Source organism: Oncorhynchus tshawytscha, unplaced genomic scaffold, assembly GCF_018296145.1.
Source record: "Oncorhynchus tshawytscha isolate Ot180627B unplaced genomic scaffold, Otsh_v2.0 Un_contig_1775_pilon_pilon, whole genome shotgun sequence".
In the NCBI taxonomy this organism is placed as follows: domain Eukaryota; kingdom Metazoa; phylum Chordata; class Actinopteri; order Salmoniformes; family Salmonidae; genus Oncorhynchus; species Oncorhynchus tshawytscha.
Genome location: NW_024609693.1, coordinates 270,935 through 292,681, shown reverse-complemented (window position 1 = coordinate 292,681; position 21,747 = coordinate 270,935). Strand labels below are relative to the sequence as shown.

At 41.8% G+C, this 21,747-nt stretch overlaps 1 pseudogene; it reads left to right on the top strand.

The window, feature by feature from the left end:
• Positions 1-21,747, top strand: part of LOC112214995 — a 53,147-nt pseudogene that overhangs the window by 7,860 nt on the left and 23,540 nt on the right.

Genomic DNA, 21,747 nt, shown 5'->3' with positions numbered 1-21,747 from the left:
TGTACCAGAGTAGGGATCAAGTTTACATTAAAGTGTACCAGAGTTGCGATCAAGTTTACATTAAAGTGTACCAGAGTAGGGATCAAGTTTACATTAAAGTGTACCAGAGTAGGGATCAAGTTTACATTAAAGTGTACCAGGGTTGGGATCAAGTTTACATTAAAGTGTACCAGGGTTGGGATCAAGTTTACATTAAAGTGTACCAGGGTTGGGATCAAGTTTACATTAAAGTGTACCAGGGTTGGGATCAAGTTGACATTAAAGTGTACCAGGGTTGGGATCAAGTTTACATTAAAGTGTACCAGAGTAGGGATCAAGTTTACATTAAAGTGTACCAGGGTTGGGATCAAGTTTACATTAAAGTGTACCAGAGTTGGGATCAAGTTTACATTAAAGTGTACCAGGGTTGGGATCAAGTTTACATTAAAGTGTACCAGAGTTGCGATCAAGTTTACATTAAAGTGTACCAGAGTAGGGATCAAGTTGACGTTAAAGTGTACAAGAGTTGGGATCAAGTTTACATTAAAGTGTACCAGAGTTGGGATCAAGTTTACATTAAAGTGTACCAGGGTTGGGATCAAGTTTACATTAAAGTGTACCAGGGTTGGGATCAAGTTTACATTAAAGTGTACCAGGGTTTGGGATCAAGTTGACGTTAAAGTGTACCAGAGTTGGGATCAAGTTTACATTAAAGTGTACCAGGGTTGGGATCACTGTTCAGACAGCCTAGCTCTACAGGAAATATAGCAATACAGGCTGTCACTGTTCAGACAGCCTAGCTCTACAGGAAATATAGCAATACAGGCTGTCACTGTTCAGACAGCCTAGCTCTACAGGAAATATAGCAATACAGGCTGTCACTGTTCAGACAGCCTAGCTATACAGGAAATATAGCAATACAGGCTGTCACTGTTCAGATAGCCTAGCTCTACAGGAAATATAGCAATACAGGCTGTCACTGTTCAGACAGCCTAGCTCTACAGGAAATATAGCAATACAGGCTGTCACTGTTCAGACAGCCTAGCTATACAGGAAATATAGCAATGCAGGCTGTCACTGTTCAGACAGCCTAGCTCTACAGGAAATATAGCAATACAGGCTGTCACTGTTCAGACAGCCTAGCTCTACAGGAAATATAGCAATACAGGCTGTCACTGTTCAGACAGCCTAGCTCTACAGGAAATATAGCAATACAGGCTGTCACTGTTCAGACAGCCTAGCTCTACAGGAAATATAGCAATACAGGCTGTCACTGTTCAGACAGCCTAGCTCTACAGGAAATATAGCAATGCAGGCTGTCACTGTTCAGACAGCCTAGCTCTACAGGAAATATAGCAATACAGGCTGTCACTGTTCAGACAGCCTAGCTCTACAGGAAATATATCAATACAGGCTGTCACTGTTCAGACAGCCTAGCTCTACAGGAAATATAGCAATACAGGCTGTCACTGTTCAGACAGCCTAGCTCTACAGGAAATATAGCAATACAGGTTGAAATGGTTCAAAACAAAACCTGCAGTACACTTTTACACTATTCATTCCATTAACCCTTGTGTGGTGTTCATGTTTTTGTCCGATGGACCCACAACATTATTGGGTTTTTAAAGTGTACAGGGGTTGGGATCAACTTTACATTAAAGTGTACCATGGTTGGGGTCAAGTTTACATTAAAGTGTACCAGAGTAGGGATCAAGTTTACATTAAAGTGTACCAGAGTAGGGATCAAGTTTACATTAAAGTGTACCAGGGTTGGGATCAAGTTTACATTAAAGTGTACCAGGGTTGGGATCAAGTTTACATTGAAGTGTACCAGAGTAGGGATCAAGTTTACATTAAAGTGTACCAGAGTTGGGATCAAGTTGACATTAAAGTGTACCAGAGTAGGGATCAAGTTTACATTAAAGTGTACCAGAGTCCGACTCAAGTTTACATTCAACTGTACTAGAATTGGGGTCATTTCCAATTTAAACTGAAATTCCAATTCAATTCTTGAATTCAATAAGTTTGAATTACATTTTTTCAAGTTACGTAATTGGAATATTTTTTACTTTTTTAGTGGAATTGAATTGGAAATGTAAAAACATTGACATCTTTTGGAATTTAATTGGAATTCAATATTTGTACATATTTGTACAGCTTTACCCCAACACTGGAGGGTAGAACTAATACAAACTTGGGTGTCAAAGGCTTCAAATAGTGAAGAAAATGTACTTCCCAATACTACAGTACCACCAGCCAAGACACTGTTGACTATGGTTAATGCACATACTGTATATTAACTTGCTAAGGGTGTCCGAGAGTCCAACTAATGACGCAAATACAATTTTCCAAACACCAGATATCTAGTTCTAAAAATATCACGTATCAAGTTCATATTTTACATGAACACACACTTTCTGGTTCTAGAAATAGCTCATTGATTTATGTTGAACAGCAACGGAGCCAAGTCAGAAACAACCCAGCACACACGGTGGTACATTGACTTCAGAACAATATTCATACTGAACAAAAATATAAACGCAACATGCACCAAGTTCAAAGATTTTACTGAGTTACAATTCATATAAGAAAATCAATCAATAAAACATTTTTCACTAGGCCCTAATCTATGGATTTCACATGACTGGGAATACAGATATGCATCTGTTGGTCACAGATACTGTACCTTAAAAAAGGTAGTGGCGTGGTTCAGAAACCAGTCAGTATCTGGTGTGACCACCATCTGCCTCATGCAGTGCGCGACACATCTCCTTCGCATAGAGTTGATTAGGCTGTGGATTGTGGCCTGTGGAATGTTGTCCCACTCCTCTTCAATGGCTGTGAGAAGTTGCTGTATATTGGCGGGAACTGGAACACGCTGTCGTACACGTCAATCCAGAGCATCCCAGACATGCTCAATGGGTGACATGTCTGGTAAGTATGCAGGCCATAGAAGACCTGGGAAATGTTCAGCTTCCAGGAATTGTGCACAGATCTTTGCAATATGGGGCTGTGCATTATTATGCTGAAACAGGAGGTGATGGTGCGAATGAATGGCACGACAATGGGCCTTAGGATCTCGTCACGGTATCTCTGTGCATTCAAATTTCCATCGATAAAATGCAATTGTGTTCGTTGTCCGAAGTTTATGCCTGCCCATACCATAACTCCACCGCCACCATGGGGCACTCTGTTCACACAACGTTGACATCAGCAAACCGCTCGCCCACACAACGCCATACACACATATATTTTTGTTTAGTATATAATGTGAAGTTGGAGACATAGCAGGATGGATGTATAGTGTCTCAGTCTCAGTGCCATAAGGAAATCTGATTACAGATTCAGAGGTCATCGCACATTTCCAGTAAGCACACATAACACCATGAAGACCATCCAGACGCACTGGAGAGATGGTGTCTTCCCTGTCGTGGTGATGGAGGCTGTCCACCTCATTACTGGAAACAGATGCTTCTCCAGCCACACGTCACAATAGCGGCCCACTGTGTGTGCTCACAAACACACACAAGCAAAGCGGCACACCACATGGCCCTGTGTCTGGTTACCTGCAAAGACGTGTCATTTTGAGTCCATTCATTTCGGGGGAAGATTTCTTTCTCATTCCATAGTAAACAATGTTATATGATTGAACATGGAAACGTGACGTTTTCTCTATCGGATGCACTTTCATCCCTTATCCACTGTTTAAGTCAGGACGCAGCTTGACTTTGATATGAGCTACTTTTAGATCTAGACAGCTGGTGTTTGTATTAAAAGGGTGTTTGCGTCACTAGTTGCACTCTGACACACATAGCAAGTTTATAATACAGTATCTACACTTACCATAGTCAACAGCCTGACTCCCTGTGTAAGCCTTGTTGTCCCCAAATGCACACTGTAAATACTACCCTGCACAGCTTCCCATTATTTCTGCTATTTGTATTTATAACTAGGTAGCTGGTGTTTGTATTGGAAAGTATATTTGCGTCATTAATTACCCTCTCTGACACCAATGGAAAGTTAGTATTATGGACTCTCACTATAATCTGCCTTGTTGTCTTGCTCCACAGGGCTAGTACATTAGCCTGTTCCCATATCTGCTTGTGCTTGAGTTTACAACACAAACCGATATGGGACCAGGCTACTATTTCATTTCAAGTACTATTCTCACCTATAGACTATAGTACATGAACACAACCTACACCAGTATACAGTATATGTGCATAGAGAATGCATAGCAGAGGAGGCTGGTGGGAGGAGTTATAGGAGGATGGGCTCATTGTAATGGCAGGAATGGATTCAATGGAACGGTATTAAACGCATCAAACATATTGAAACCACATGTTTGTCTCCGTTCCATTGATTCCATTGCCGCCATTACAATGAGCCCATCCTCCTATAGCTCCCCCCACCAGCCTCAACTGGTGCATATTATACCTGTTGTTATCAGTCTGATAAGACCAGTAGGGGTGTTGACATGCTGTTCTAAAGGAGACTGACTGAAAATACATGTGATCTGGTTGACAGGAGCTGGGTCTGGTGATCACAGGAACACTTCCAGTCTTCAACAAGACCAACACCAAAGCTGACAAAGAGAGGGGACTACAGGTACAGCGCTGACTGACTGGCTGGCTGGCTGGCTGGCTGGCTGGTTGACTGGCTGGTTGACTGACTGGTTGGCTGACTGGCTGGCTGACTGGCTGGTTGACTGACTGGCTAGATGACTGACTGGTTGACTGACTGGCTATATGACTGACTGACTGGCTGGCTGGCTGGTTGACTAACTGACTGACTGGCTGGTTGACTGACTGCTATCTGACTGGCTGGCTGACTGCTTACTTGCTTACTTACTAATTTACTTGCATTCCCGCAATGAGCTTTCAGAAGTGTGTTTGATTTGCACAGCAGTATGTCCCAGAAGCAGGGCGTTGATGACCTCTCAGCCAGGTTCACCTCCAGAACTGAACACTGGGTCACACCACAGGACTGGGAACAGTGGGTTAACTGCCTTGCTCAGGGGCAGAACGACAGATTTTTACCTTGTCTGCTCGGCAGTCGATTACGATGTGGGTCCTTTCTTCCTCTACTATCTCCTTGTTGAGGTACTTGTCAGCCATTTTGCTGATATAGTGTCACTCTTCAAAGCCTGCCCACTCTGTGCCACAGGAAGCAGCGACATATGATAACAGTAGCTAACTGCGTCAAGATGATGCTATTTGGTATTTCTGTGTTTTATTAGGATCCTCATTAGTTGTTGTGAAAGCCTCAGCTACTCTTGCTGGGATCCACACAAAACATATAGACAATTAGTGGACAAGAACAGCTCAAGAACAGAACTACATACCTTTAAAAACAGCACACATAGCCTACGTATCAATACATGGATGGTGTTTGATGGACCTGTAATGACTAAAGCCAGGCTGAGAATGACTCGTTAATGAGTCACAGTAACAACAATGATTTCTAAAGGACATGTTTTATCTCCACTGTGCTCTTTACTTTGGAAATGTTTTTTAAAGTCGCCAAGGGACTTGAGTCATCGGAGTAAAATTGTTTTTGTGAATGCCTGTGTGTGAAGCACTAGGGGTCCGTCTGAGTGAGGTACTATATAATGCTTTGTTTTGGTCTCATACCACTTTTCCTTGTTTGTTTTTTCTCCCAGAGGCCCCAAAACCAGCTGATCCTGGGAGTGATGGCTATCGATGTGTCTCTGGACGACATCAAAAGATTAACACCGAGATTTACAGTAAGACACACTCGCCTGTGTGCTACACACACACACTAACACAAACCCACCTAGCCTATGTTAAGTATCCAGAACACCATCAATATCATCGACACACACACTAACTATCCTGTCTCTTTCTATCTCTTGTAGTTTGGACCAAATGGTTATTACTTTGCCATTGACCCCAACGGTTACGTCTTGCTGCATCCCAACCTCTGCCCAAAGGTACAGTACACACACACACACACACACACACACACACACACACACACACACACACAAAACTACAACACTCATCTGTTCCTTTAATCACAGTATGCTGCACAACCTTGTTAAGCAAAGCCCCAACATACCTGTTAGCAAGGCATGGGAGATTTAGCAGCCTGGCGTTAGCCTACCGTTAGCCTAGTGTTAGGCTAGCATAACATTACCCTAGCGTACCCTAGCCACACTTAGCACTAGGGAAGCTAGCCAAACAAAGCTATCTCGGAAAAGGTCACCATATGGGTTTGTGTAGAGAAGGTTTGCGAGGGACACTTCATGATTTCCACACAACAAACACAGGGAGAACATGGAGCTTACGCCCACGTAGCCATGTGTTTCACATCAGTCTTTAGTGTAATGTCCGCCTCACAGCTTTCCCGTAAACTGCCCTGAGGAAATATGTCACTGGTGTTCTTGTATCAAAACATCATTACTGTGCATTAAGTAAATACACAAGTATGGGTAAAGACTTCAGATAAATGCTGTGGTTTGGTGATATTAACTGACTTAAAAAAAAATATATATATATAGCTCCACATTGATCTGGTACTGCCTGTATATAGCTCCATTCTTGTGTATTTTGTTTTATTCCTCATGTTAGTTACCATTTTACATATACATATTTTTTTAACTCTACATTGTTGAGAAAGCTTCGTTAGCAAGCCTTTCACTGTAAAGTCTACACAAGTTGTTTCCATCACGTGATGAAACTTGTGGTTTTCCCAAAAATCTTTCAATTGAATCCAAGTCACTTTAAGAACAAATGATTATTTACAATGGGTTAACTGCCTTGTTCAGGGGCAGAACAACTGATTTTTAACTCAGCTCAGGGGTTCGATCTAGCAACCTTTCAGTTACTGGCCCAATGCTCTAACCACTAGGCTACCTGCCACCCTATATGTACAGGGAGTACCAGTACCAGATCAATGTGGAGCTATATGCAGGGAGTACCAGTACCAGACCAATGTAGAGCTATAAACAGGGAGTACCAGTACCAGACCAATGTGGAGCTATATACAGGGAGTACCAGTACCAGATCAATGTAGAGCTATAAACAGGGAGTACCAGTACCAGACCAATGTGGAGCTATATACAGGGAGTACCAGTACCAGATCAATGTAGAGCTATATACAGGGAGTACCAGTACCAGATCAATGTAGAGCTATATACAGGGAGTACCAGTACCAGATCAATGTAGAGCTATAAACAGGGAGTACCAGTACCAGATCAATGTAGAGCTATATACAGGGAGTACCAGTACCAGATCAATGTAGAGCTATAAACAGGGAGTACCAGTACCAGATCAATGTGGAGCTATATACAGGGAGTACCAGTACCAGATCAATGTAGAGCTATATACAGGGAGTACCAGTACCAGATCAATGTGGAGCTATATACAGGGAGTACCAGTACCAGATCAATGTGGAGCTAAATACAGGGAGTACCAGTACCAGATCAATGTGTAGAGGTACGAGGTATTTGAGGTAGATATGTACATGAAGCCAGGGTAAAGTGACTAGGCATCAGGATAGATAATAATAAGGTACCTGCGCCAAATACAACATGAGCCAGACCTTACAGTGAAATGCTTACTTTACAAGCCCTTAAAACTTCTTAGGGATCAAATCCCTTTAGCGGGATCGATTTGACAACATCCGGTGAAATGGCAGAGCGCCAAATTCAAATTAAATTACTATTAATATTAAACTTTCATGAAATCACACATGCAATACACCAAATTAAAGTTACACTTGTTGTTAATCCAGCCAACGTGTCAGATTTCAAAAAGGCTTTACGGCGAAAGCAAACCATGCGATTATCTGAGGAGAGCACCCCGTCAAACAAACACAGACAATCATAATTCACATCACCAGGCGCGACACAAAACTCTGAAATAAAGTTATAATTCATGCCTTACCTTTGACGAGCTTCTTCTGTTGGCACTCCAATATGTCCCATAAACATCACAAATGGTCATTTTGTTCGATTAATTCCGTCATTATATATCCAAAATGTCCATTTATTTGGCGCGTTTGATCCAGAAAAACACTGGTTCCAACTCGCGCAACATGACTACAAAATATCTAATAAGTTACCTGTAATCTTTGTCCAAACATTTCAAACAACTTTCCTAATACAACTTTAGGTATTTTTTTACGTAAATAATCTCTCAAATTTAAGACGGGGTAAACTGCGTTCAATACCGGACAAAAACAAAGTGGAGCGTGCTTTCATGTCACACGACTCTAACAAACAACACACTTCACTCGACCCTCGTTCTGAACAGGGCTACTTCTTCATTACACAAAGGAAAAACATCAACCAATTTCTAAAGACTGTTGACATCCAGTGGAAGCGATAGGAACTGCAAACAAGTGATTTAGAAAACCAGATCCCCATAGAAAACACATTAAAAAGAGAGTGACCTCAACAAAAAATCCTGGGTGGTTTGTCCTCTGGGTTTTGCCTGCCAAATAAGTTCTGTTATACTCACAGACATCATTCAAACAGTTTTCGAAACTTCAGAGTGTTTTCTATCCAAATATACTAATAATATGCATATCTTAGCTTCTGGGCCTGAGTAGCAGGCAGTTTACTTTGGGCACGCTTTTCATCCGGACGTGAAAATACCGCCCCCTAGCCTAGAGAGGTTTTAACCAACAATGCATTTTTAAGAAAAATAAGTGTTAAGAAAGTATATGCTAAAATAAACTGAAGTAAAAAATGTTTCAAATCAAAATAACAAAATAGAAAAATAACAAATAATTAAAGAGCAACAATAAAATAACAGTAGCGAGGCTGTATACAGGGAGTACCGGTACAGAGTCAATGTGCGGTGACACAGGTTAGTTGAGGTAATATGTACATGTAGGTAGAGGAAAGGTTGGCACATAGCTTATCTTTGTATGTTTGTGTTTGTACCTTATCTGTATTAAATGGTTTGGTTTAGCTCCTGTTAATATCTCAACTTCTATTTCATAAAGTTTGTTTTGGAGTTTTGGTGCTGTATCTGTCTAGGCTCATGAGGAAGGGTTCACGGACAAAGATTGAGACAAATCCTGACTGGAAATCATTTTAATCTGGACATAGGGTAATTTTTACATGACTAATTTGCAGTAAGCAAAATACCCATAATATTTAAAATAGACAGGTAAGCTACTTTTTTTCAGAGGTCTGTTGTCTTTTGCATGACTAATGCTACCCTTAAAGGTAGTTTCACATAGACTGTCTTCAATAATTCCTGGGGGAACTCTTTCCTGCGTTGATTCAATCTATAAAACAGTAAATGTTGTATTAAATCTCTCTCTCGCGCATGCGTGCACTCTCTGTCTCTCTCTCTCTCACTCTCTCTCACTCTCTCTTACTCTGTTTCGCACTTTCTCTCTCTTTCTCACTTTCTCTCGCACTTTCTCTCTCGCTCTCTGTCTCTCGCTCTCTGTCTCGCACTCTAGAATCCTAAATTTCAGGAGCCTGTAACTCTGGACTTCCTGGATGCTGAGCTGGAGGATGAGATTAAAGTAGAGGTAAGATGGAGGCCACTGACGGTCTTCTTTAATGCTTCCACCTTTGTGTCCACATTCTATCCTGTTGTGGGTTGAACTTGCTCCTAAGAGCTAAGTGTTTTTTGTCCTCAGATAAGAACGAACATGATTCGTGGAGAAACCGGCCACCGCACCGTACACACACTAGTGAAGTCCCAGGATGAGGTAAACTAAAACATGATGGAAAAACAAAAAATACATTTTTAGACTATTTCGGGGTGAGCTGTCCCTTTGATGACAAATGTGTGTTCTGCTCCACAGCGGTACATAGACCGAAGCGAAAGGTCGTACACATATGCCCCTGTAAAGGGTACAGATTACAGGTAACAGCTACATGTACTGTATTTGTACCCCTACCTGAGTATACCATGTACACTATTCATTTGTAGGGCCTTGAGTTTTTATTCTGACCACGTGACTTGACCAAGAAAACTCTCATGGGTCAAGAGTCTGGAGTTTTACCTGGTCAAGGCATATAACTAGGTTCCATAAACACTCAGGGCCCTATCTAGAAGAACAATAGGGGTCACTGTTTTCATCTCTTATGACTACTAGTAGTGCACTGACACCTGATCAATGCAACCGCTTGAAAGGTCGTGGCCATAGAGAATAATAGGGGCTTCTAGTGGCCAAAAGGCAGTTTTAGCACAGGTACCACCATTGAGGGCTTCCAACATTTTAACGCAGATAGAACAATGAGCCAGATGTTTCACCAGAAGTGTAAATTTGAAGCTTCCTGGTGGCATTTCCACTCGTCACCAAAAATGTTGATGAGAGGAAGCCCAATGGCAGGCAGTGAGAGAAGATGGAGCTGGATGGATTTTGGCCCGACATTCTGCTAATTTCTCATCGAAATTAGCGTTTTTCTGTCCCCAAGATTAGAATATTTTACTAGAATATTTTACAGAGTGGATTATGTTTTGTAGACTTTACCCTTTGCCAAAGTTTCAAAATGTTTTGTTGTTTAGAAGGGGTGTGAAGGCGAATTGAGCTATTGCACATGTACACTTCAGAGTATGCGGTCCCTAAGGGAAATATGTAAATACATGCTAGAACACGCCAATAGGATCTCGCTAACTCGTGCTTGTCTCTGTCCACCTCCTTACTTGTTCTGCCCACTGTAATGAATTTGCTCCCATTGGAAATGACAGTCTGTGGTCTATCTTGGGTTAGTTGTGCAAATCTCAGATTTTAATGTAGTCAACTGGGTGGACATCCAAATTCATTGGCTGATCCCTCCTGGTGACCCTGTTGGAGTCATGTCCAACCGGGTCATCAGGAGGAATCAGCCAATTGTGAAGAAGAAAATGCACTACTTCAAAATGGAGATTGCCTCAATGACGCTGCCCATGCTGTAACAGACGCAATAATGGCACAGATACAAAGATGAGTCCTCTATCTATCTCTATGGTTGTTGCTAGACATTGACATTTCGTAGCAAGTTAGGAGAGCGTTTTAACTAATCCTAACCTTACCCCAATTATCCTAACCTGTTAAGTGAATTATCCTAACCTGCTACGTAAGTTCTCCTAACCTGCTACAAACAAAGTAACTTCTAGTTGTAGCTGTGTACCACCTAGTCAAACCCTCTTGAGACAGTCCTAAATGTGTGTGTACCACCTAGTCAAACCCTTTTGAGACTGTCCTAAATGTGTGTGTACCACCTAGTCAAAACCCTTTTGAGACTGTCCTAAATGTGTGTGTACCATCTAGTCCAAACCCTTTTGAGACTGTCCTAAATGTGTGCACTAAACTGGAGCATGCAGATATCTGGAGCAACATAAGAAATATTGTATTTGAATGGGGAATGATGACTTTTACAAAGTTGCGAGGAGTGAACTGTACATATGATAAATGTACTTGTAAAAAATAAGTTACAAAGCTCAGCAGAATATGTCTGTGTGAACGTTTTAGCTTCAGAGGTGACACGTTTTTAAGACATTTTTGTTTTGATGTGTGGATCAACTTTTAAGTTCATGTGGAGATGATCTGTGATTCTTGCAAATGTGTTCTTTGTTAGAACTGTGCAAAATGTGAAAATGTGGTGTGTGTCATGTAAGTGTGTGTGCACCTATTCATCTCTGTGCGTGTGCACCTATTCGTGTGTGCCTATTATTCTGTGTGTGTGTGTGTGTGTGTGTGTGTGTGTGTCTGTGTGTGTGTGTGTGCGCGCGCGCGCTCCCAGTCTAGCCTTGGTCCTTCCAGTGTACAGCCTGCATTACATCCACACTACTATCGGAGACACCATCACCCAGGCCAAATGTAAGTAGCATTCTCCTGACCTATATCAAGGCATGACCTTATACGCAGTAAACATTTCCTTTGCATATAGACAGAATGACAAAACACATTTGTAAGCTGGCAATGACATTTAAATGTGTACCACATAGGGGTTAAGGGAAGCCTCACGTTTCAGCTTGTCTGTGAGCACACACAAACACACTCCCTCTCTCATTCGCTCTCTCTCACACACTACTTATTTCCACATGTGTTCAAACTCCCTCTCATGTCCCCTTCAAGCTGCGAGATTCCCATTAGTCAAATCATTGTGTGTTGTTAGTCAGTCATTGGGTTAGGATGATGGGTCTTCCATAGGAAGGTCTGTGTTTCTGTCTTTGTAGTCTGGTTATCTCCTGTGGGTCTGTTATATTCCCCTCTCCACACTCCACTGTCCCTTACCACTGGGATACACATACACACACATACATGCACATATACACACAGGTCTTCCTGGGAAGTTCAGTTTGTCTGGGTACCTCCTGTGGGTCTGTTCGGTCTCCCAAGCACACACACACACACACAGACACACAATCTGTCTTACTTTCCTACCAGTCAGTCCCTTAGCTGATTGGGACGGTCCCTGAGTTGATCATCTGTTTTCTGCAGTAAAACGGGAAACCCATTTCTCATACATCCTGTTCAAGCTGCAATGTTCTTATTCAACACTCAGAGGAATAAAATATTGTGTACCCCTGTTTGCTTCGTTCCTGTCCCCTTCTCTTTCCCGCTCCCCCTTCCCTCCTTCCTGTCCTCACCTGCTGACCTTCTCACCCCTGTCTTCTCCGTGTGTTGGAACCCCCTCAGTGGAATTGGGCAAGTATTCTCCTCCTGTATCTTACCTCACACCTTCCCTGTCCTCCTGCGCTCACACCTGTAGCATGATGAACTACAGTACCCATAATTCTCTGTTTTATCTTAGTGAAGAAGTTCCTGCAACTAACATAATTGTGTTCCATCTCCTTACCAATACAACACCATTCCTCTAGGCACACTATCTCTCTTCAACACTAGATTTGCAACTTTTCTGTTTACACTAACCTTGATGTGGTGTTGCCAAAGCCACATTCCTGCTTCCTGTGTAAGTGCAGCTATTAGCATAAATACCATAAATACCATAAATACCGTAGTATATAGGCAAACAAATTGCCATCTACTGGTATTAGGGTAATGAAAGTCATTCTTGCAGGGACATGTGGTGTGGGAGGGGGGTATGTGGTGTAGCTGTCTCCCTCACTTCCTCTGGAGGTAGTATGGGAGACATCTCTTAAAGAGAAAATCTAGATATGTCTCTTTACACTACAGTATCTCTCCTGGACCTAGAATGTGTTGTCAATGTAGTGTAGTGTAAAGAGGTCCATAGTAGTGTAATGATGTCGTGACATACAAGAATCTGAGTCATTTAGATAGATGTCTTATAACTGATTTAGATAGTGTTTGATCACACTGATTCAGTCCCTAGTCTGACCACACACAAGGAGAGCCTTGCATGCGATGCTGCTGCCCCATAGTGTGTGTGTGTATGAGTGTGTATTTTCACAAGCCTCTGTATGCATGTTTTATCCCACCTGCCCCAATGGCACTCAGATGTGGCTTTGGCACTAACCTTCCAGAGTCTAGCTAGCAGGAAGGACAGAGGGGAGGATGTTTGCATTATTTTAAGGTGAACTCATAAAAGAGAAAGCGATGAGTGTTCGCCCAAAACATGACTGGACAGTTTCTCCCTTTTTTAGTTTCTCTTTTTTAATCATTCAGAGGTTTACAGGCTCGTAAAATAGTCATAATGAAAGACAGAAACCACCTCATCCCCACAGAGCATCACCTCTCTCTCTCTCTCTCTCCCTCTCTCTCTCTCTCTCTCTCTCTCTCTCTTTCTCTCTCCCTCTCTCTCTCTCTCTCCCTCTGTGTCTTTCTCTTTGTCTCTCTCTCCTTTTGTGTGCACCAGTATCCCCTGTGTGTGAGTGTGTCTCATGTGGTCGCTGAGTCACATAACACACTAACAGTCTACTTTTATTGAGAGAGTGGCCATTGTTGTTTTATCCAAAACACATTTGGTTGGGGTAGGCTCCATTTAAATTCAGCCAGAACCGGAAGTGATTTGAAATTCCTATTCAAGAATCGAAAAATCCTAATTGACAATAATGACTGATTCGATTTCAATTCACTTCCTGGTTTGTCTGTATTGTAATGGTATCGGCTTGCCCAGCCATGTAACTAAACTCTCCAACCTTTCACCCCTAATTGTACAAATACTGTACAATTGAATATCAGTCTAGGTTGCATGTTTACATTCTAAAGTGTATGTGATTGCCATGGAACGTTTGCTTTCAACATGGTATCCACATCTTTCAGAGTTCCCTAAAACATGTCTCTGGTTCATTGAAAATCTGTGTATCTGTGTGTGTCTTTTGTGTTTGTATACATTCATTCACTTTCTTAAAGACACTGTAGGTGGAGGCAATCTATGATTTTTTTAAAGTGACAAAATAAACATTGGGCTGTCATTAATGTCTTTTAAATTAGACTTCATGTAATTGAAGTATTGACGATGTACCCAGAATCTACACATGGACATCATTATTTTCCAACAATTACTACCAAAGACCTCACATACTAGTCTGAAGTCTAGCCCATGAGGTCATGACGAATACCGCACCACAATATAATAATAATAAGCACCATATTTTAAACAATATCAAGGTAAATATCCAAGCAATACAACAGGATTATGTTCCATGATGAATGTCTCTTCTATTCCTTTCCATGGCATTGTCATATGAATACATTACTCAACACTAATAACCCCATGGATTCATCATTACCACTGTATTACAGTACAGACAATATGATGATAATGGTAATTGAAATCAATGCATTGAAAGCAATGCAATGTTATCGCTAGAAAGCTAATTTTAAACCACATTGAAGGCCTCTCGTTGCGTGCTCTGTGTAGCTTGATCTGTCAACATTTACATTTTGAGAAGAAACCTTTTGATGGGAGTGCAATATTTTTATTCAAGGCCTCGCTCTGTGAATAAAATATATTGTTGACCTTTGACCCTTGTGGTTTTACCCTGTTTTTTTCTACTTTCCTTCCCTCCTTCCTTCCCTCGTTCACCCATGGGGATGCATCTATCTTTCACATACTCTCTCTGCGGGGATTTTCTCCACTCCAGGGGACGAGGGCAAGTATTTTTTCTCCTCTTGTCTCTCTCCTCCTGTTCGAAGAGTCGTGTCTGTCTGCTGTTTTCCCAGCATGCATAGGGAAGTCATTCCCACGCCAAGGTTCCATGTCGTCCACACAACCTGATTTACATCTGTTCATTAGAGATTGTCTCATACTTTATTTTTCTCTGCTGTACACTGCCGTCCGTAGATTTTTCTATACCTAGTTCTAGTCACAGTCAACTAAGTATAAACCCTTTACATAGAGCGTATTTCCTGCATTGTCTTCTATGCTGCCAAACCTAGTCTTTACCATAGTATTTACCACCTTTAAGATACAAACTTCTATGAGCCAAGCTCCTTGGGTGGAGGGGGTGGTACGGTCACCCTGTGATGATGGACAGAGGAATGTATACCCCCACCATGCTTTAAAATGAGGAGTTGACAGACAACACTTAACTTACATTCATCAAAGCTCTATCTCTCTATCAGACATGGAGTCATGTGTCTATACAAACTGTGGACCCTCTAGGACTGGGGATTGTCTTCATGATGTCTGAATCACCATGGCCCGTCAGTTGACAGTCTACAGTCTCTGACAGAAGTCATTTGATCCATCAGCCATGACTCTCATCAGCATCTGTATCAATCAATGGTCATCATGTTAACTTGACATGAGTTAGGTGTGATACTCTTCTTCCGGTTCCAAGGTCTGTGTATATGAATAGCACAGAGAGATGTTTGTAGGACTCACAGCTTTCTGCTCTTCTACAGTCTCTGAAAGCCTGCAGGAAGACAAGTTTGAGGAGTATGGATACACTCTCATTGCACCAAGGTAAGAAGATTGACTGTTATTTGTAGAAAGGTTTATATACAGGTAACTGATCAAATAAAGGAAACGCCTGAGTAAATGAGGGATAACACGGTATATTGAAAGCAAGTTCTTCCACACAGGTGTGGTTCCTGAGTTAATTAACATCCCATCATTCTTAGGGTCATGTATAAAAAATGCTGGGCAGGCCATTATTTTGGCTACCATGGCTACACCCCATAGGATGACAATGCCCCCATCCACAGGGCACGAGTGGTCACTCAATTGTTTGTTGAGCATGAAAACCATATTCCATTGCTGTCCCAGTCACCAGATCTCAACCTAATTGAACACTTATGGGAGATTCTAGAGTGGTGCCTGAGACAGCTTTTTCCACCATCAACAAAACACCAAATGATGGAATTTCTTGTGCAAGAATAGTGTCGCATCCCTCCAATAGAGTTCCAGACACTTGTAGAATCTATGACAAGGTACATTGAAGCTGTTCTGGCCTGTGGTGCCCAACGCCCTATTAAGCCACTTTATGTTGGTGTTGCCTTTATTTTTTTCATTCCCATAGGGAGTACTGTAAGGATCTGAAGCCGTCTAAAAACAACACAGAGTTCCTGATGGACTTCAACGAGTACATCGACAGGAAGACTCCCAACAACCCACTGTGTGAGTAGCTAAGATCAGGGACAACCAAACACCTTCCTTGGGTTTCTCCCTTCCAACAAAGAGTAGCTAAGACCAGGGACAATCAGACACCTTCCCTGGGTTTCTCCCTTCCAAAGAAGAGTAGCTAAGACCAGGGACAATCAGACACCTTCCTTTGTTTCTCCCTTCCAACAAAGAGTAGCTAATACCAGGGAAAATCAGACGCCTTCCCTGGGTTTCTCCCTTCCAACAAAGAATAGCTAATACCAGGGAAAATCAGACGCCTTCCCTGGGTTTCTCCCTTCAAAGCTAATACCAGGGAAAATAGCTAATACCAGGGACAACCAGACACCTTCCCTGGGTTTCTCCCTTCCAACAAAGTGTAGCTAAGACCAGGAACAACCAAACACCTTCCCTTGGTTTCTCACTTCCAACAAAGAGTGGCTAACACCAGGGACAATTAAACACCTTTTCCTGTTCCCTCTTCCAGCCACTAACCAACAACCATCGGTGGGTTAACACTCACTGCTCAGAACTGGTGGTGAATAGATTGAGACATCAGTTACATTTTTACATTATTTTTTAACACATACATTACATGTAATGAAGCACTCTGAAATACATTTTATGATGATCCTTTAATAATGATCATTTAGGCTCAACAAGTCACGTGAAACATTTTGGTTGTTAGACCGTTGTTCAGTGGGCACTAGAACAACATGGGTCTTGGACAGTATTGATGTCTTCATAGGAGGGCCAACTGAACCTGTTCCCTGGGATGTCTATAGTGACCAACAGGTCTGGAAGTCTGGAGTGACTGCTAGGTGCTATGCAGTCTACTGTATACAGAATAAAGACAGTCAGGCCTCTCCGTCTGTAGAACCCCTCCATCCTTGTGTTGGCCTTTGATCCTAACTTTAAAAGTCTGACCATCATATGCCTCAGGAGACACGTGTTAGATGCCTTTGCCGCAACACACACACACAAACACAAACACACACACACTCCACCAAGTGATATACCCCCACATACCCCACCTACTGGTCCAATTACTGTGTGTTTGTGAGAAAGACCAGAACCCCGTCGAGGTGAGAGTGCGAGCGGAGCAATAAAAAGGGCCAAATCAGGCCTGCGTGCCAGAGCTTTCAGACTGATGGAGACTGAGTCTCCGACATCTGACCAATGCATTAGCAGTACATCACTCTCTGATATAATAGTAGACTTAATTACTCGCCCCATTCCTTCCTTTACCCTCTCAAGTGTTTCCTAGAAATGTAGCAATGTCACTCAAAGCTCATGTTTATTGGTCTGATGTGTTGGTTTGAAAAGTAGTACTCCGCCATCTCAATTGGAAAGATACTCAGTCCTTTTTTCTCATTCAAGTTTGTCCTAGAAATGCAGCGATGTCTCTCAAAAGTAACGTTTAAAAGCTTGATTTGTGGTCTAGTCAGATTTTTAGGTTTGAAAAAGTCACTTGAAACAATTAATTGTAAATACCCCTGTAATAACATTTTTTAACCAAGTCCCCCAATTGGGATATTAGTTCCCGTAATTAGGATATTAGTTCCCTTAATTGTCCATTTCTGCTTGGGAGATTGATGGGCGTTCTCTGCAGGACTATAGACTGTTGTGTATACAGACCTTGTGGGATGTTTGGATGGGTGGAGAGTGGGACATTACATGCTTTCCTTGTTTAAGCCACTGCAGTGGCGGTGAAGTACATTAGAATTCCTGGCCTGCCTTCAATCAGAGGCCCCTAATGAAAACCACTGGGGCAGGTGGAGGGAACGGAGGGGGAGGGATAAAGTGTTACACCAGCTGTTTTCTCTGATGTGTGTGCGGTGTGTTGTAAATGGAGGGTTACCGAGTCTCAACGTTAATGGACTGGAGCAGCGAAGGCAACGGGTTCAAAGTGCGGCTTGCGACAGAAAAAAACGGGCCCCCCTTGATCGTGTAGTAGCCTGTGTTCAGTTGAGTGCGTTTGTGTTGTATTGGTCATGTCAGACGTCTCTGAAATGACTTGTTACAGTCCCCCAAACACACTCCAAGTGCACTTCTTTATTAAGTACTAGTTAAAGACTTTACTTCATAATAATATGGTTGCTAACGTTACAGGCTCACGTTACAGAAGATTCAGAGAATGTGGATTAGGCATTAAGGTTAGCAGTGTGGTTAGGGTTAGGTTCAATCGGATTTGCTGACTTTGTGGCTGTGACAGCTAGTGACCACTCTGCAGAGATGCCTCCAGGTCAAGATTCCTGACAATAAATTCCAACCTGCAGACCAAACACACTGCTCTTATTAAGATGACTCAGTTTCATGGCCACTGTCTGAAGGTCAAAGAATAAAGCTAAATTGAATTGAAAAAGAAGGAAAATCCTCTATACCGACAAAGATCAGATACTGATCACTCAGCAGGCAGGTCAATGGGTTTCAGCTTTCTGTTATTATTGAATCAAGCCCAAGTGATGTTGGTTCCTTGTCTTTCAGGCAACGTGGATCTGGTGAACAGATTGTTGCTGGACGCTGGCATCACATCAGACCTCGTTAAGCAGTGGAGAGATCAGATGCCGTGAGTCAACCAAACTATGCGCACGAAAGCACACAATCCACACACAAAAGCATCATTCTTGTTTTAATCAAGTAGATTTAACTAAAAGGTTGTGGTTTGTGAAAGTTTATTCCACCTAGCTATGAACACAAGCAAGGAAAAACAGATACACATTGTCAGCTTGCAGGATTTAAACATACATTTTTGTGTTGTAACATGATGCACTGAAGGACTGGATACTTTTGTCATTGAATTTTCCTATTCCTTTCAGAAATGGAGTCCTGGCCAGGTTTGTGGCCACTGATGGAGGAATCACTCGCATTTATCCCAAGAGGTATTCCTCAAGTTGATATGTGATGTTTTATCTCTCTATCTCCTTTTCTCTCTCTTCTCCCTCTCAGCTCTCTCTCTCCCCTCTCTCTCTCTTGTCTCTCTCTCTCACCTCTCTCTCTATCATCTCTCTCTCTCAGCTCTCTTCCTCTCTCTCTCTCTCTCTCTCTTTCTGACTCTCTCAGCTATCTCTCTCTCTTTCTGACTCTCTCAGCTATCTCTCTCATCTCTCTCTCGTCTCTCTCTCTCTCTCAGCTCTGTCTCTCTCGGCTCTCTCTCTCTTTCAGCTCTCTCTCTCTCTCTATCCATTGTTCTAATGATGATAATTACCTATAAAGCTTCATGTAGAGCAGTTCAACTTGATCAGTAATTTACATTCAGTATATTATGTTCTGTAGGAATGTTTGCTCACTTGATAAATCTGTAGTATTCATGTTGATGCAGCTGAGTATGTGTGTGTTTTTCAGTGCTGGACTAGACTGGACAGAGGACCCAGAGACGTATGAGTCAAGCTTCTATAAGAGAAGTCTGGACAATGACATCTACATCTTCACACCAACACCCTACCAGGAGGACACCAACAGTAAGTCAAGGGAGTGTGTGTGTGTGTGTGTGTGTATGTGTCTGTCTGTCTGTCTGTCCGTCTGTCCATCCGTCCGTCCGTCCTAACTGACCATTTCTGTTCCCTCTCTTGTCTCAGTGACTGAGGACTCAGTCCTGGTGAGCAGAGCAGTGAACCTGGACATTGATGGAGTCAGACTCAAACCAGCAGGTAAGGACTCTACACACCAGGGTCATGTTTAATTGGGCGCACAACCGTACATTTAAAAAAAACATTTGCAACGGAAAACATCAAAATAATGTCCATGTAGTCCCCCTTCAGTGACTTGTTTCTGTCCAGAGCATAAAAGGTTGTGGTGGATGTTTAGTTCACACCATAATGGAACTGTAATGTTGTGGTGGTTGTTTAGGAACTGTAATGTTGTGGTGGATGTTTAGGAACTGTAATGTTGTGGTGGTTGTTTAGGAACTGTAATGTTGTGGTGGTTGTTTAGTTCACACCATAATGGAACTGTAATGTTGTGGTGGTTGTTTAGTTCACACCATAATGGAACTGTAATGTTGTGGTGGTTGTTTAGGAACTGTAATGTTGTGGTGGATGTTTAGGAACTGTAATGTTGTGGTGGTTGTTTAGGAACTGTAATGTTGTGGTGGTTGTTTAGTTCACACCATAATGGAACTGTAATGTTGTGGTGGTTGTTTAGTTCACACCATAATGGAACTGTAATGTTGTGGTGGTTGTTTAGTTCACACCATAATGGAACTGTAATGTTGTTTAGTTCACACCATAATGGAACTGTAAGGTTGTTTAGTTCACACCATAATGGAACTGTAATGTTGTGGTGGTTGTTTAGTTCACACCATAATGGAACTGTAAGGTTGTGGTGGATGTTTAGTTCACACCATAATGGAACTGTAATGTTGTGGTGGTTGTTTAGTTCACACCATAATGGAACTGTAATGTTGTTTAGTTCTCACCATAATGGAACTGTAATGTTGTTTAGTTCACACCATAATGGAACTGTAATGTTGTTTAGTTCTCACCATAATGGAACTGTAATGTTGTGGTGGTTGTTTAGTTCACATCATAATGGAACTGTAATGTTGTGGTGGTTGATTAGTTCACACCATAATGGAACTGTAATGTTGTGGTGGTTGATTAGTTCACACCATAATGGAACTGTAATGTTGTGGTGGTTGTTTAGTTCACATCATAATGGAACTGTAATGTTGTGGTGGTTGATTAGTTCACACCATAATGGAACTGTAATGTTGTGGTGGTTGTTTAGTTCACACCATAATGGAACTGTAATGTTGTGGTGGTTGATTAGTTCACATCATAATGGAACTGTAATGTTGTTTAGTTCTGTAATGTTGTTTAGTTCTCACCATAATGGAACTGTAATGTTGTGGTGGTTGATTAGTTCACATCATAATGGAACTGTAATGTTGTGGTGGTTGATTAGTTCACACCATAATGGAACTGTAATGTTGTGGTGGTTGATTAGTTCACATCATAATGGAACTGTAATGTTGTGGTGGTTGTTTAGTTCACACCATAATGGAACTGTAATGTTGTGGTGGTTGTTTAGTTCACATCATAATGGAACTGTAATGTTGTGGTGGATGTTTAGTTCACACCATAATGGAACTGTAATGTTGTGGTGGTTGTTTAGTTCACACCATAATGGAACTGTAATGTTGTGGTGGTTGTTTAGTTCACACCATAATGGAACTGTAATGTTGTGGTGGTTGTTTAGTTCACACCATAATGGAACTGTAATGTTGTTTAGTTCACACCATAATGGAACTGTAATGTTGTTTAGTTCACACCATAATGGAACTGTAATGTTGTGGTGGTTGTTTAGTTCACACCATAATG